Below are 16,930 nucleotides of genomic sequence, written 5' to 3'. Positions count from 1 at the left end.
CTCCAAATGCATTAGTTCAGTCGTGTACAATAGAAACCCAGCTAACAGTGGTGTTGACCAAACAGCAACTTGTGTGTGTCCCATGAGTGAGGTGAGACGTCCGGGGCTGTAGGGGCGCTCTGCACCACGGGGCTGTCCAGACACGCTGGTGACAATGACCCTGGGAAGTTTCCTTATTAGAACTAAGGCACTGGGCACCTGGGTGGCTCAGTTGGTTGAGCGACTGCCTTCGGCTCAGGTCATGATCCCGGACTTCCAGGATCGAGTCCCGCATCGGGCTCCCAGCTCTTTGGGGAGTCTGCTTCTCCCTCTGATCTCTCTCATGCTCTCTCTCACTCATTCTAAAAAAAAAAGAAAAAAAAAAAACTAAGGCACCTAGGACCACAGTCCGTGGTCTGTGAGCAGGGCAGGGAGAGCAGAACAGGAAGTTTCCATCCTTTTAGGCAACACCTACTACCTCATTCTCCATCACCATAGCTGGAATGTAGTCACACAGACAAAAGTAGCCTCAGGGGAGGCTGGGGAATGAATGAGGCTATTTTTAATCTGAGTGACAATGTGCTCCATGAAACTCTGTCACTATGGAATGACTATGATTTTTGCTTCACTTAAAGTTTTAAAAATTACCAGCAACAGAATGGTCATTATCAAATCTTGAACCAGATTTCATGTAAATAGTGAGATAGTCTCACAATTTAATATTAATTGAGAACAAAGATGCAGACAGAATACTTGGTAAAATACCACCTGCTGCAGTTGGTTGGGCATCAGCCTTCAGCTCAGGTCATGATCCTAGGGTCCTGGGATCAAGCCCCATATCCAGCTCCCTGCTCCAGGGAGCTTACTTCTTCCTTTCCCCTGCCCCAATCATGCCCTATCTCTCTCTCAAATAGATAAATAAGATCTTAAAAAAAAAAAAAAAAGAAAAGAAAAAGAAAAACCTGCTAAAATGGAAATCTCTCCCTATAATACTGTTGAAACTGGTTAACAGCTGTTATGTCCGGGAAAAGAGTTTGGAAGAATTATGGATGGGACAGAGGATGAAATTACTTTTCACTCTATACTTTCATGTTATGTGAATTTTTCAAACATTGTGCATAATCGGTTGAAAAAAACTTTGAATTGCCAAAGAAAGTCCCACTTCCATTTAGCAGACACATATTGGGCAGTAATAGATGTTAGGCTCCCTGCTAGGCTCAGTGAGAGAAACATGAAGGAATTCAGAGTCAGGTGTATAACCTGGTAAATGCAACTATTATAATGAGTTTTGGGGAAACGGCCTCCACACAGAAGCTAACTGAGTGCCTACTGTGGGCCAGGTGTTGTACCAAATGCTAGGGACATAAGAAGATACAGGTATACACCTATGTGACCTACCTGTCTCATGCGATGAGGTTCTATACCAACTCCTGACTCTACAGGAATCCTACTACTGTCTTGTCCCTGTGTGGGAAGAAGCTGAGATTAGAAAGAGAACCTTTGCCCATTTGGTCCAAAAATTAGTGGAAAGGGTAAGTTAGAGGACATTGACTTTTTAATGTAACTGACTCATCAATACAAGAGAAAAATCACTAAGAAATAACCTGGATGAAAGGAAAGAAACCAACAAAGTAGAATCACAAGAAGTGACTGCAGGATACTGTCTGAGGAACTGGTAGAAATAGTAGGAGATCAGGATTTCCCTGGCAACAGGACACAGGAAAGCAAAAAAAAAGGTTCAAAACTGAACTAGTTACGGTGCTTTCCTAGAGATTTAGAAGGTCTGACAAGGGAAGGTGGAAATACTCAGGGAGGGCAATCTCTCCATAAAGCTGAGACAGATCTTTCCAAGTGACAGTCACGATTCTTGTATCTAGGACCCTGCTTGGATAACATAGCTTAGCTCTGCAAAACATCTGGTCCAATATCAAACCCAGAGTTGATAATTATCTTGTTCCGTGATTGTGCACCCTGTGGATGAGTATGTGCAGTGCAGAGACCTTGCTACCCTCCATTCCTGTCATCTGTCACCAGGAACATCCCCGTGCAGACAGATTCTATAGTAAGGCCAATGGTCCCCAATTCTTAGTCCACATGGCCTTGTGGACTCTCCTCCTACTGAGTGTGGGCAGGACCCAGAATATATTCCAACCAATAAAATGTGGCAGTGGTGATCTTGGAATATATATAATCATGACTTCCATTTTGCCAGCTGACTTTCTACTATCTTCTCCACTTGCACGCTTTGCTAAAGCAAGTAGCTGTGTTGGAAAGACCAGAAACTGAGGCCAGCCTCCTGCCTATATCTAGCAAGACACTGAGCCTCCAGTCTACCGGCTCACAAGGTACTCAGTCCTCCCCATAAGGCAGTCCTTCTCTTTCTTGAAGACAGACATCCCTTTTTTTTTTCTTTTTATCCATACAAATTCCATTTAGTTAATATACAGTGTATTATTAGTCTCAGGGGTAGAACTTAGTGATTCATCAGTGGCATATAACACCCAGTGCTCATTACTTCAAGAGCCCTCCTTAAAGCCCATCACCCAGTCATCCCATCCCCCCCACCCACATTCCCTCCAGCCACCCTCAGTTTGTTTTCCTATAGTTAAGAGTCTCTTATGGTTTGCTTCCTCTGCATTTTTATCTTATTTTTCCTTCCCTTTCCTTTGTTCATCTGTTTTATTTTCTCTTTACAACATGAAAGTCAAGTTCCTACCATCCTATTTGCTTTCCTCTCACTCCAACAGGGAGGCTCCAGGAGGGAGCAAAGGCAGGGTGAGAGGAAGTGCCATGAGCAAGAAAGAGGCTAAGCTTTGCCTCACCTCTCACCTTGGAGAGCAAGTATAATCAGGAAGTCAGTTGGAAGAATTGCAGGGTGCAAAGAATGTGCATGATTTTGCAGGGTGCAAAACTGTAACTTTTAGAAGTCTGCTACAGTGGTCTAAGTCCCTGACTTAAAGCTGCTCAGGTGGCAAGGTGCGACAGAATCCCAGGTGTGACAGGGTGGTCTCAGGATCCCTGGGGTCACAGAAGAATGGGGGTGCCTGAGTGTGGCAGGTTCCCAGGAATAAGAATGGGGAAGCCGGCTGAAAACAGCAAGTCTAGGCGCCAATTTTCTGCTCTGTGTTGCCATAAACTGTGAACTGCAACACCATCGTGCATCCACTCTCTGGGCAGGGGCCCAGCAAAAGGCAGAAACATGGCAAGATGCCCTCCCATCCCCCGCAGGAAGGAACAGTGCAGGTCCATGTAGCAGGAGTCTGTAAATTTAGTGACTTGAAATAGCGTGCCTGAGATAAAAACACTGTCACATGCTGGGTGAACAAAGAGTTCTGACAGAAACCAGGGAGACAGGAGTGATTGACTGCTTTTCTGTGAAGGCTCACTGAAGAGTGGGGGGCACAACTCAGCTCAAGGGCTAAGGAAATTCCATAAAGCAAAATAATATCCATGCAAGTGGGGTCCCAGAAGATGAGGTGTGGGAGGAAGGGGCAGCTGAAGTAGCAACACTTGTATCAGACAAACAAGGTTTTGGTTTGTTTGGTTTTTTTTAAGATTTTATTTATTTATTTATTTGACAGAGAGAGACACAGCGAGAGAGGGAACACAAGCAGGGGGAGTGGGAGAGGGAGAAGCAGGCCTCCCGCCATTTTCATCCTGCACATGGGTGCCAAAAGCCTTCAGGGAGCAAAACAGTGCCACCTAGTGGAATCCAGAGCCACTTAGACTAAGCCCAGCCTCCTGGCAAAAGAAGCACATTCGCAATAGGGCAAGTACATCTAAGAATCAGCGCCACACAACTGGCTTACACCATGTTTATTGATCATAGAAGGCTACAAAGATTCAGCTCTTGGGGAAAACAGTTGTATAGCATTGTTTTTCCAGCCTTTAGGCTTTCAGTACTATTTTTTCAGTTATGTTACTATTTCTTTCAAATTTTTTTGTTCTTTTTTAATTTTTATATCACATGATATATATATTTAGTTTTTGTTTCCTTTTGCTGAATTATATTTTACTTCATTTTTATGTATATAGAGGTTTTTCTACTTTCTTATCTTGGAGTCTCGTTTCTTTTAACGAGTAAAACAAAACAACCCAGGATCTAATTTTTTGTTTTGTTTTGGTTTTTGTTGGTTTTTCTTTTGTTTCAGTTTGGTTTGGATTTTGGTTTTTTTTTCCATTGTCATTGTTGTTCTTATTGTTTTTTCTTTCTTTCTTCTTTTCTTTTCCAAATGGCGAAGTGGAAAAACTCACCCCCAAAGAAAGAATAGGAGGTAGTACTCAATGTCAGGGATTTAATCAATAGAGATGTAAGTAACTAAGATGTCTGAACTAGAATTTAAAACAATGAGTATAAAGATACTAGCTGGGCTTGAAAAAAGCATAGAAGACACTAGAGAATCCCCTACTGCAGAAATAAAAGAACTAAAATCTAGTCAGACTGAAATTTAAAATGCTATTACCGAGATGCAGTCTCAAGTGGAAGTTATAAAAAAAAAAAAAGGATGAATGAAGCAGAAGAGCAAATCAGTGATAAGATAAAATGATGAAAAATAAGAAAGCTGAAAAGAGAGAAAGGAAACTATTAGATCACAAAAGGAGATTCAGAAAACTCAGCAATTCCATAAAGCGAAATAATATCTATGTAAATGGGGTCCCAGAAGATGAGGTGTGGAGGAAGGGGCAGCTGGAGTAGCAACACTTGTATCAGACAAACAAGGTTTTGTTTTGTTTTGTTTTTGAAGATTTTATTTATTTATTTGACAGAGAGACACAGCGAGAGAGGGAACACGAGCAGGGGAAGTAGGAGAGGGAGAAGCAGGCCTCCCGCCAAGCAGCCTCGATCCCAGGACCCCAGGATCACAACCGGAGCTGAAGGCAGATGCCCAACGACTGAGCCACCCAGATGCCCCAAAAACAAGGTTTTAAACCAAAAACTATAAGAGACGAAGAAGGACACCATCATATTAAAGGGGTCTATCCAACAAAAAGATCAAACTGTAAATATTTATGTCCCTAACATGGGGCACCCAAATATAGAAACCAATTAATAACAAACTTAAAGAAACACATTGATGGGGCTCAGTGGGTTAAGCCTTCAGCTCAGGTCATGATCTCAGGGTCCTGGGATCAAGCCCCGCATTGGGCTCTCTGCCCAGTGGGGAGCCTGCTTCCCCCTCTCTCTCTGCCTGCCTCTCTGCCTACTTGTGATCTCTCTGTCAAGTAAATAAATAAAATCTTAAGAAAAAAGAAAAGAAACACATTGATACTAATATAGTAATAGTAGGGGACTTTAATGCCCCACTCACAGCAAAGGACAGATCATCCAAGCAGAAGATTAACAAGGAAATAAGGGCTTTGAATGACACACTGGACCAGATGGACTTCAAAGATATATTCAGAGTATTTCATTTTAAAGCAACAGAATACACATTGCTCTCAAGTGCACATGGAACATTCCCAGAACAGATTACACACTGGGTCACAAATCAGGTCTTCAACCAGTACAAAAAGATTAAGATTATGGCAACTAATGACTCATTGAACATTATATCAAAAACTACTATAATGTGGCAAATTGAATTTAAATTAAAAAAAGGTTGTACCATACATATTTTCAAACCACAATGCTTTAAAACTTGAATTCAATCACAAGAAAATATTTGGAAGGACCACAAATATATGGATGATAAAGAGTACCCTACTAAAGAATAAATGGGTCAGTAGGATTTAAGATGGCAGAGGAGTATGGGATCCTAATTTTGTCTGGTCCCTGGAATTCAGCTAGATCGTTACCAAATCATTCTGAACACCTATGAAATCAATTGGAGATCTGAGAAAAGAATTACTGCAATTCTACAAATAGAAAAAGGAACCACTTTTAACAAGGTAGAAAGTGCAGAGATGTGCATCCGGGGCAAGATATATTGGGAGATAAACCAGGGAAAGGAGGGAGCTTAAGGGGTCTACCGGAAAGTATTACAGGCAGTGGAGTACAAAATCCTAAGTTTTAGAAGTCCGCTACACTTGGAGACATTCCTGGCTTTAAGTTGCTCTGGTTGCAAAATGGGGTGGATTCCAGGTGGGACAACGTTGTCACAAGATACCAGGGGTCAGAAAAAGCCAGGATGTCTGAATGCAGTCGTTTCAGGGAAGCTGGCTGAAACAGCAGTCTAGGTATTAGCTTTTTGTTCCATGTTGCCATAAACCATGAACTTCTGCACAATGGTACAACCACTCTCCAAGCAGGGGCCTTGTAAAAGGCAGTAGCCTGGCAAGACCCTCCTTCCTCAGCCGGGAGGAATGGCACAAGTCCACACCACAGGAGTCCATGAAGTTAGGAGACTGGAAACTTGGTCGTGTGCCTGAGATAAAAACGTTCAGTCAAAGGCTGGGTGAACACAGCACAGAAACCAGGGAGACAAGAGTGATTGAGTGCTTTTCTGTGAGGGCTCACTGAGAGTGGGGGTGTGAACTTTCAGCTCGGGCTAGAGATTGGGGTGCTGCCATTTTCATCCCAAGTGGTGCTGAAAGCCTTCAGGGAGCAAAACAGTGCCATACAGTGCAATCTGGAGCTGCTTACACTGAGGCGGGAAACCCTGACAGAGGGGCCGACATTTCACCAGGGCAACAACACAGGCCCCACCCCCAGAAGACAAGCAGGAACATCCGGCTAACACCAAATTTATAGATCATAGAGAACTGCAAAAATTCAGCTAGCGGGGAAAAACAGTATGTAGCATTAGTGGCTTTTTTATTACTCTGTAATCTCTTAGTTTCTTCCTAAGTAATTTTCTTAATTTATCAATTTTTTTTATTCTTTCTTTAGATTTTATTTATTTGGCACAAAGAGAGGGCACAAGTAGGTACAAGAGCAGGCAGAGGGAGGGGGGAAGCAGGCTCTCTGCTGAACAGGGAACCAGATGTAGGGCTCCATCCCAGTACTTCATCCCAGGGATCATGACCTGAGACAAAGATAGCTGTCTAACTGACTGAGCCACCCAGGAGCCCCTAATTCTTTTTATATATATAGATATAGATATAGATATATAAATATATAGATATTTCTACATATATATATAAAAATATAAATAGAAACATATTTTATTTAGTTTATATATATATAATGTTTATTTTATATACATATATAACATATGTTTATAAATATATATATAATATATATAAAATATATGTTTCTTATTTTTTGTTTCTTTTCATTTTATTTTAGTATATATAAAAGTTTTTCTTTCTTTCCTCTTTTGGGATTTAGATTCTTTTAACACAAAGACCAAAATACACCCAGGATCTAGTTTATTCTGTTCCATTTTACTTCTTGTTTGATTTTTTTCTTATTTTGTTTTCTTTCTGCTTTTCTTCTAGTTTGTTTAGTTTGTATTTTTCTGGTGTTGTTGTTATTTTTCTATTTTTTCTTTCTTTCATTTATTCTTTTCTGGACATAATGAGACAGAAAAACACACCCCAAAAGAAAGAACAGGAGGTAGTACTCACTGCCACAGATTTAATCAATATGGATCTGAGTAAGATGTCAGAACTCGTTTTCAAAACAATTATAAAGATACTAGCTGGGTTTAAAAAAGCATGTAAGACACTAGAGAATCCCTTACTAGAGAATAAAAAAGAACTAAAATCTAATCAGGCTGAAATTTAAAATTCTATTACTGAGATACAGTAAAAAAGGGAAGCCCTAACAGCTAGGATTAAACGAGGCAGAAGAGATAGTTATAGAAGGCAAAATGATGGAGATTAAGGAAGCTGAGGAAAGAGAGAGAAACATACTGCTCATGAAGGAAAGATTCAAAAAATCAGCAATACCATGAAGCAAAATAGTATTAAAATAACAGGCGTCTCAGAAAAAAAGGAGAGGGACAAGAGGCTTATATGAACAGATTGTGGCTGAGAAATTCCCTAACCTGGAGTAGGAAACAGCCAATCAAGTCTGGGAGGCACAGAGAAACCCCCTCAAAATCAATAAAAATAGGTCAACACCTCCACATATTATAGTGAAGCTTGCAAATTTCAGAGAAAATCCTGAAAGCAGTTCGGGACAAGAGGTCCATAACCTACAAGGGTAGAAACATCAGACCAACAGGAGACCCATCCACAGAGACCTGGCAGGCCAGAAGGACTGGCATCATATACTCACTGTGCAAAGTATGGAAAATACGCAGCCAGAATACTTTATCTAACAAGGTGTCATTCAGAACAGAAGGAAGGATAGTTTCTAGGATAAACAAAAACTAAAGGAATTTGTAAACACTAAAACAGCCCTGCAAGAAATATTAAAAGGGGATTTCCTGAGAAAGAGAGAGTCCAAAAGAAACAAAGCTCAGAAAAGAGCTGAGACCATCTACAGTAACAGTGACTTTACAGGTAATACAATGCCACTAAACTGGTATCTTTCAATAATTACTCAATGTAAATGGACTAAATCCTCCAATCAAAAGACATAGGATATCAGATTGGATAAAAAACAAGACCCATCAATATGCTGTCTACAAGAGACTCATTTTAGACCCAAAGACACCTCCAGATTGAAAGTGAGGGGTGGAGAACAATTTATCATGCTAACGGACATCAAAAAAAAGCAGGGGTAGCAATTCTTGCATTGGAGAAATCAGACTTTAAAACAAAGAGTGTAAAGAGATGAAGAAGGACACAGTATCAAAATAAAAGGGTCTATCCACCAAGAAGATCTAACAATTATAAATATTTACACCCCTAACTTGGGGCAGCCAAAATACATAAACCAATTAATAACAAGCTTAAAGAAACACATTAATACTAATACAGTAATAGTAGGGGACTTTAACACCCACTCACGGCAATGGACAGATCATCTAAGCAGAAGATCAACAAGGAAATAAGGGCTTTGAATGATGCACTAGACCAGATGGACTTCAAAGATATATTCAGAGTACTTCATCCTAAAGCAACAGAATACACATTCCTCTCAAGGGCACATGGAACTTTCTTCAAAATACATCACACACTGGGTCACAAATCTGGCCTCAACCAATACCAAAAGAATGAGGTTATACTATGCATATTTTCAGACTACCCACTTAAAAATTCAATCCCAAGAGAAATTCTGGAAGGAACAAATATACATTGAGGTTAAGATGCATCCTACTAATGAATAAATGAGTCAACCAGGAAATTAAAGAAGACTTTTAAAAGCAAACAGAAATAAATGAAAATGAAAACACAACAGTTCAAAACTTGTGGGATACAGCAAAAGAGGTCCGAAGAGGAATCCCTAAACCAGGCAAAGATCCCATCAAAAAGGAGAATTTCAGACCAGTATCCCTGATGAATATGGATGCCAAGATTCTCAACAAGATCCTAGCTAATAGGATCCAACAGTACATCAAAAAGATTATCCACCATGACCAGGCGGGATTTATCCATGGGATGCAAGGGTGCTTCAACATTCACAAATCAATCAATGTGATAGAATAAACCAGTCAGAGAAGAGAGTAGAACCACCAGGTCCTCTCAATTGATGCAGAAAAAGCATTTGACAAGATACAGCATCCTTATCTAATTAAAACGCTTCAAAGTATAAGGATAGAGGGAACATTCCTCAACTTCATAAAATCTATCTATGAAAAACCCACAACGAGTATCATCCTCAATGGGGAAAAGCTGACAGCCTTCCCTTTGAGATCAGGAACACAACAAGGATGCCCACTCTCACCACTCTCGTTCAACATAGTATTAGAAGTCCTAGCAACAGCAATCAGACAACAAAGAGAAATAAAAGGTATTCAAATTGGCAATGAAGAAGTCAAACTCTCTCGCTTTGCAAATGACATGATACTTTCTATGCAAAACCCAAAAGACTCTACCCCCAAGTACTAGAACTCATACAGCAATTCAGTAATGAGGCAGTATACAAAATCAGTGTACAGAAATCAGTTGCTTTCCTGTACACTAACAATGAAATTACAGAAAGGGAAATGAGAGAATCGATTCCATTTACTATAGCACCAAGAACCATAAGATACCTGGGAATAAACCTAACCAAAGAGGTAAAGGATCTGTACTCGAGGAACTACAGAACACTCATGAAAGAAATTGAAGAAGACACAAAAAGATGGAAGATCATTCCATGCTCATGGATTGGAAGAACAAACATTGTTAAAATGTCTATACTGCCTAGAGCAATTTATACTTTCAATGCCATTCCGATCAAAATTCCACTGGCATTTTTCAAAGAGCTGGAACAAACAATCCTAAAATTTGTATGGAATCAGAAGAGACCCCGAATTGCTGAGGAAATGTTGAAAAAGAAAAACAAAACTGGGGGCATCACGTTGCCTGATTTCAAGCTTTACTACAAAGCTGTGATCACCAAGAGAGCATGGTACTGGCACAAAAACAGACACATAAACCAGTGGAACAGAGTAGAGAGCCCAGATATGAACCCTCAACTCTAAGGTCAACTAATCTTCCGCAAAGCAGGAAAAAATATCCGTGGAAAAAAGACAGTCTCTCAATAAAACTGTGCTGAGAAAATTGGACAGCTATGCATAGAAGAATGAAACTCAACCATTCTCTTACACCACACACAAAGGTAAACTCGAAATGGATAAAAGACCTCAATGTGAAGCAAGAATCTATTAAAATCCTAGAGAACATAGGCAGTAACCTCTTCGACATCAACCACAGCAACTTCTTTCAAGACATGTCTCCAAAGGCAAAGGAAACAAAGGGAAAATGAACCTTTGGGACTTCATCAAGATCAAAAGCTTCTGCACAACTAAGGAAACAGTCAACAAAACAAAGAGGCAACCCAGGGAATGGGAGAAGATATCCACAAATGACGCTACAAAGGGCTGATATCCAAGATCTAATAAAGAACTCCTCAAACTCAACACACACAAAACAGATAATCACATCAAAAAATGGGCAGAAGACATGAACAGACACTTCTCCAATGCAGACATACAAGTGGCTATCATACACGTGAAAAAATGTTCATCATCATTAGCCATCACAGAGATTCAAATAAAAACCATACTGAGATACCACCTTACACCAGTTAGAATGGCCAAAATTAACAAGACAATAAACAACGTGTGTTGGAGAGGATGTGGAGAAAGGGGAACCCTCTTACACTGTTGGTGGGAATACAAGTTAGTACAGCCACTTTGGAAAACAGTGTGGAGATTCCTTAAGAAATTAAAAATAGAGCTTCCCTATGACCCTGCAATTGCACTACTGGGTATTTATCCCAAAGATACAGATGTAGTGAAAAGAAGGGTCATCTGTACCCCAATGTTCATAGCAGCAATGGCGACAGTCGCCGAACTGTGGAAAGAACCAAGATGTCCTGCAATGGGTGAATGGATAAGGAAGATGTGGTCCATATATACTATGGAGTATTACGTCTCCATCAGAAAGGATGAATACCCCACGTTTGTATCAACATGGATGGGACTGGAAGAGATTATGCTGAGTAAAATAAGTCAAGCAGAGAGAGTCAATTATCATATGGTTTCACTTACTTCTGGAGCATAAGAAATAACATGGAGGACATGGGGAGATGGGGAGATGGAGAGGAGAAGGGAGTTGGGGGAAATTGGAGGGGGAGACGAACCATGAGAAACTGTGGAGGGTTTTGGAGGGGCGGGGGGTGGGAGGTTGGGTAAGCCTGGTGGTGAGTATTATGGAGTGCACGTATTGCATGGAGCACTGGGTGTGGGTTTTGGAAGGGCGGGGGGTGGGAGGTTGGGTGATCCTGGTGGTGAGTATTATGGAGGGCACATATTGCATGGAGCACTGGGTGTGGTGCAAAAACAATGAATTCTGGAACACTGAAAAGAAATTTAAAAAATAAATAAAATTCTTAAAAAAAGAAATTAAAAACAGAGCTACTGGGGCGCCTGGGTAGCTCAGTGGGTTAAAGCCTCTGCCTTTGGCTCAGGTCATGGTCCCAGGGTCCTGGGATCGAGCCCCAAGTCGGGCTCTCTGCTCAGCGGGGAGCCTGCTTTTCCCTCTCTCTCTCTGCCTGCCTCTCTGCCTGCTCAGATCTCTGTCAAATAAATAAATAAAATCTTTAAAAAAAAACAAAAACAAAAAAACAGAGCTACCCTATGACCCTGCAATTACACTACCGGATATTCACCCCAAAGATATAGATGTAGTTAAAAGAAGGGCCACCTGGGGCGCCTGGGTGGCTCAGTGGGTTAAGGCCTCTGCCTTCGGCTCAGGTCATGATCCCACGGTACTGGGATCGAGCCCCGCATCGGGCTCTCTGCTCAGCAGGGAGTCTGCTTCCCTTCCTCTCTCTCTGGCTGCCTCTCTGCCTACCTGTGATCTCTGTCTGTTAAATAAATAAATAAAATCTTAAAAAAAAAAAAAAAAAAGAAGGGCCACCTGTACCCCAATGTTCATAAGCAGCAATGGCCACAGTCGCCAAACTATGGAAAGAGCCAAGATGCCCTTCAACAGATGAATAGATAAAGATGTGGTCCATATATACAATGGAATATTACGCTTCCATCAGAAAGGATGAATACCCAACTTTTGTATCAACATGGACGGGACTGGAGGAGATTACGCTGAGTGAAATAAGTCAAGCAGAGAGAGTCAATTATCATATGGTTTCACTTACTTCCGGAGCATAAGGAATAACACGGAGGACACTGGAAGCTGGAGAGAAGTGAATTGGGGGAAATCGGAGGTGTTAACGAACCATGAGAGACTGTGGATTTTGAGAAACAAACTGAGGGTTTTGGAGAGGAGGAGGATGGGGGAGGGTTGGGTGAGCGTGGTGCTGGGTAGTAAGGAGGGCACATATTGCATGGAGCACTGGGTGTGGTGCATAAACAATGAAGCTTGGAACACTGAAACTAAACTAAACTAAAATAATAAAATAAATAAAATAAAATAGAATGACATTAAAAAAACAAATACATGATTTCATTCATATCCACGTTAGTGGAAATATTTAAATTTATGAAATAAAGCAAACACAGGGGAAGGAAAGGAAAAAAAAGTAAGATGGAATTAGAGAGGGAGACAAACCATAAAAGACTCTTAACTCTAGGAAACAAACACGGTTGCTGGAGGGGAAGTAGATGGGGGCATGGAGTAACTGGGTGATGGGCATTAAGGAGGGTATTTGATATAATGCGCCCTGCGTGTTATATGCAACTGATGAATCACTAAATTCTACCCCTAGAAATAATATATACCATATGTTAATTAAATTGATTTTAAGTTGGAAAAAAAAAAAAAAGCCCAGGGTACCTGGGTGGCTCAGTTGGTTAAGGGTCTGCCTTCGGTTCAGGTCATGATTCCAGGGTCCTGGGATCAAGTTCACATTGGGCTCCTGGCTCTGCAGGAATCTGCTTCTCCCTCTGCCCCCCCTCCACCCACTCATGTGTACGCTCTCACAAAAATAAACAAAATCTTAAAAAAAAAAAAAAAAAAAAGCCCAATTTGGCTTTTCACTTATAGAGGGAAAAAAAAGATGTGTTATATATACAATATGGAATATTACTCTGCCATCAAAAAGAATGAAATCTTGCCATTTGCAACAAAATGAATGGAACTAGAGGGTATTAGGCTATGCAAAACAAGTCAATCAAAGAAAGACAAATACCATGATTTCATTCCTATCTGGAATTTTCTAAACAAAACAGATGAACACAGAGGAAGGGAAGGGAAAACAAGTAAGATACAGAGAAGACAAACCATAAGAGACTCTAAACTATAGGGAACAAACTGAGGGTTGCAGGAGGGGAATTAAGTGCGGAATTGGGTAACTGAGGACACTTGATATAATGAGCACTGGATCTTACATGCAACTGATGAATCACTAAATTCTATCCCTGAAACTAATAATACACCGTATGTTAACTAAATTGAATTTAGGTATAAATTTTTAAAAATATATTACAATGTATACATTTTTTTATTTTAATTCTCCATGTCATTACGGTAATGCATTTTTGCATACTCCCTTGGAGGAAATGCCTTGATATAAATAAATCAACATTATAACTCAGCATTATTCCGTCCCCTGAACTACAATTCCTTTCAATTCTGAACAAGGAAAACAGTTTGTTTAAAGAATGTACTTGTAGGGGCGCCTGGGTGGCTCAGTGGGTTAAGCCTCTGCCTTCGGCTCAGGTCATGATCTCAGGGTCCTGGGATCGAGCCCCACATCGGGCTCTCTGCTCCGCGGGGAGCCTGCTTCCTCCTCTCTCTCTCTCTCTGCCTGCCTCTCTGCCTACTTATGATCTCTCTCTGTCAAATAAATAAATAAAATCTTAAAAAAAAAAAAAAAGAATGTACTTGTATCGTACTATATTCATGAATCTCAACTTACCAAGTTTCACAAGTCATAATAAATGTGGGTAAGATTTAAGATTTCCTTTATTATTATTTTATGTAATATTTCACACAGATAGAAATAAGATATCACAGCATTGTGTTCACCCTTGTTCCCAATTACTCTCTCTTGAAACATCCTGGGTACTTCATTATTGTTCTATGTCAGGGGTACCTGTGTTTATATGGCCTACAAACTAAAAATGGTTTTTACATTTTTAAATGATTAGGGGTTAAATCAAAAGAAAAATAAGTATTTTATGACATATGAAATTCAAATTTCAGTGTCCATACAAGAAGTTTTTTGGAACAAAGCAATTCTCATTCATTTAGTACTATCTAACAGTTTTCACACTACAAATACAGAGGAAGTATGAGCCTCAAGCAGAAAATACAGCTTCTCTGGTTCTTTACAGGAAAGATTTGCCAACCCCAATTCTATATCCTAGTACATGCCCTACATAATTTTTTTTTAAGATTTTATTTATTTATGTGATAGAGAGAGAGAGAGAGAGAGATCACAAGTAGGCAGAGAGGCAGGCAGAGAGAGAGGGGGAATCAGGCTCCCTGCTGAGCAGAGATGCAGGGCTTGGTGCAGGGCTCGGTGCAGGGCTCGATCCCAGGACCCTGAGATCATGATCTGGCTCAAAGGCAGAGGCTTAACCCACTGAGCCACCCAGGTGCCCCATAATTTTATATTTTTATCTAAATATTCTCTCACCTTTCCTTCCATATTCAGCATAAAATCTTGTTAATAATCAGTCTCCAGGCAAACACATTCTTCACAGACTTTTGAAATACTCTTCCTCCTCGGAATGGTCACCTACAAACAGAAAGCCAGTATGGAATGCTAGCAACACTTTAAAAAGTTACAAATGAACAAATCAAAACCAGAACCAAATCTCACCACCACCACCCTCCCTCCAAAGCAAAGCTAAAGTGGCTGACCCCTCAGTCAGTGGCTTTCAAACTACCCTATCTTAAAACTGAGGTGTTTTGGGCACCCAGGTGGCTCAGTCAGTTAGCCTTCTGCCTTCCACCTGGGTCATGATACCTGGAGTCCTGGGATGAGTCCCTCAGCGGGCCCCATGCTCAGCGGGGCCTCCACTTCTCCCGTTCCCTCTGACGTGCTCCTGATCTCTCTCTCTCGTGCACTCTCTCTCAAATAATCATATAAAATTACAAAAAAAAAAAAGATTGAGGCGTTTTATAAACTAAATTTTACCACAGCTAAAATTCCTAACAGTCAAATAACAATGAGAAAAATAATTTTCCCAAGTCTAATCCTCTTCAAATCATTGGCTACCAGAAAAAAAAGCTCAAGGAGACCAACTATATTAGTATGCCTGATCCTAAACCCCTATACCTCGCACATTTGATGTTTTCTGCAAGTAAACAGTTTCTGGCTCCCAGGATGTAAGGTTAAATACTACATTGTGTTTGTAAACATCACAGCTTACACAGGAACAAGATGGGCTCTTCAGCCATTTCCTCCTAGAAATGGGTACACCAAAATTTGCCCATGTCTTTCATTCTGCATGCCAAGTATTGGGGGAGAGAAGGTGGGACAAGCTGACTTTTTGATGAACAATATCAGACACTCCTAGCACTAACTCCTCTCCAGTCTCATCACTATTCCACCCTGCACTAGGTCCTCCTCAGCTCCATCACCTCTTTTCAGCATCTCATCCCTAGTTTCAACATACTTCTTTCAGCAGGCTCTTCCTCCAAAGTCACAGGCCTGCAAAGCTTCCAGGAGAAGAGGAAAGCAGAGAGGCTATAATGCAAAAGTCTGGAGTCCCCACACAAGCATCATCTGCTCTTTGGGACAATCTGGAGTCATAGCCTCCAAAGTGGAAAGAATGAGCGTTAGGCAGCAACCACTTTAACCGCGGTTTATTGCAAGCTTGCTTGCGGTCAGCCGCCGAGCGAGTTGAAGATAAAAACGTAAGCAGCAGAAAGGCAAGACTTTCACTCCACTGGGGGAGGTAAACAATGTCTTTAAGCCCGCCTGGAGAGGGTAGAGCGAAGAGCATTTGAAGTCCAGGGCAGGGAGAACTCACCTAATCCTGGAATGTTAAATGGCTAAAACTCAACCAGTCGGAAGTGACGTGCCAGCTGAGACCCGCAGGTCCGCCACGTAACTGGCCGCCGCTTCAGCTCGCCACCTTCTCTCTGGACTGACCTGAAGAGAGGATAAGTGTAGCTCAAAGTCCGCAGCCGCCCTTGCCCTGCCCTCAGCGGCTCCCAGCCCCACCCAGGACCAGCAAGCGTGGCCAGAGCCGGGCCCCGAAGCCTGGCGGGACAGCCACCGTCCCGGGCTCCCGCCGGCGCCCTGCGGGCAATGGGGCTTCACCGCTCCACCAGGCGCATGCGCGGCCCTCTTTCTCCAGAGGAGTCCTCCGGTCACCTGGACGACCACATTTCAGACACCTGCCCCTCCGGGTCCTTTCTCGTTCCGGACTCCTCCAGCTGGTTCTCACCTCTGACCCCCCTCCTTTTCCACCTCCCGCAGGCACCGCTAGGCCTTCCCGCGGCGGCCAGCCGACACCCCGGCTTCCACTGACACGAGCCTCTCGGCGCGGCT

The 16,930-nt window shown here is 41.6% G+C and overlaps 1 long non-coding RNA gene across 2 annotated transcripts; it reads right to left on the bottom strand.

Annotated features, from left to right (window-relative positions):
* Positions 1 to 211: 211 nt before the first annotated feature.
* Positions 212 to 16,926, bottom strand: LOC308344932. 2 transcript variants are annotated; one of them, XR_013967026.1, is made up of 5 exons: positions 16,827 to 16,906; positions 16,407 to 16,528; positions 15,065 to 15,166; positions 1,378 to 1,443; positions 212 to 341 (listed from the first exon to the last, which is right to left on the bottom strand). It is a non-coding gene; the product is annotated as an uncharacterized lncRNA (long non-coding RNA). The 2 variants fall into 2 exon arrangements; XR_013967025.1 differs by lacking the exons at positions 212 to 341; positions 1,378 to 1,443 and adding an exon at positions 5,361 to 6,344 and having other exon boundaries at positions 16,827 to 16,926.
* Between the last annotated feature and the right edge of the window lie 4 nt (positions 16,927 to 16,930).

The sequence above is a fragment of the Martes martes genome (genome assembly GCF_963455335.1).
Source record: "Martes martes genome assembly, chromosome: 6".
NCBI classification, from domain to species: Eukaryota; Metazoa; Chordata; class Mammalia; order Carnivora; family Mustelidae; genus Martes; species Martes martes.
The sequence above is the reverse complement of the archived record's forward strand: the minus strand, read 5'-3'. Positions and strand labels throughout refer to the sequence as shown.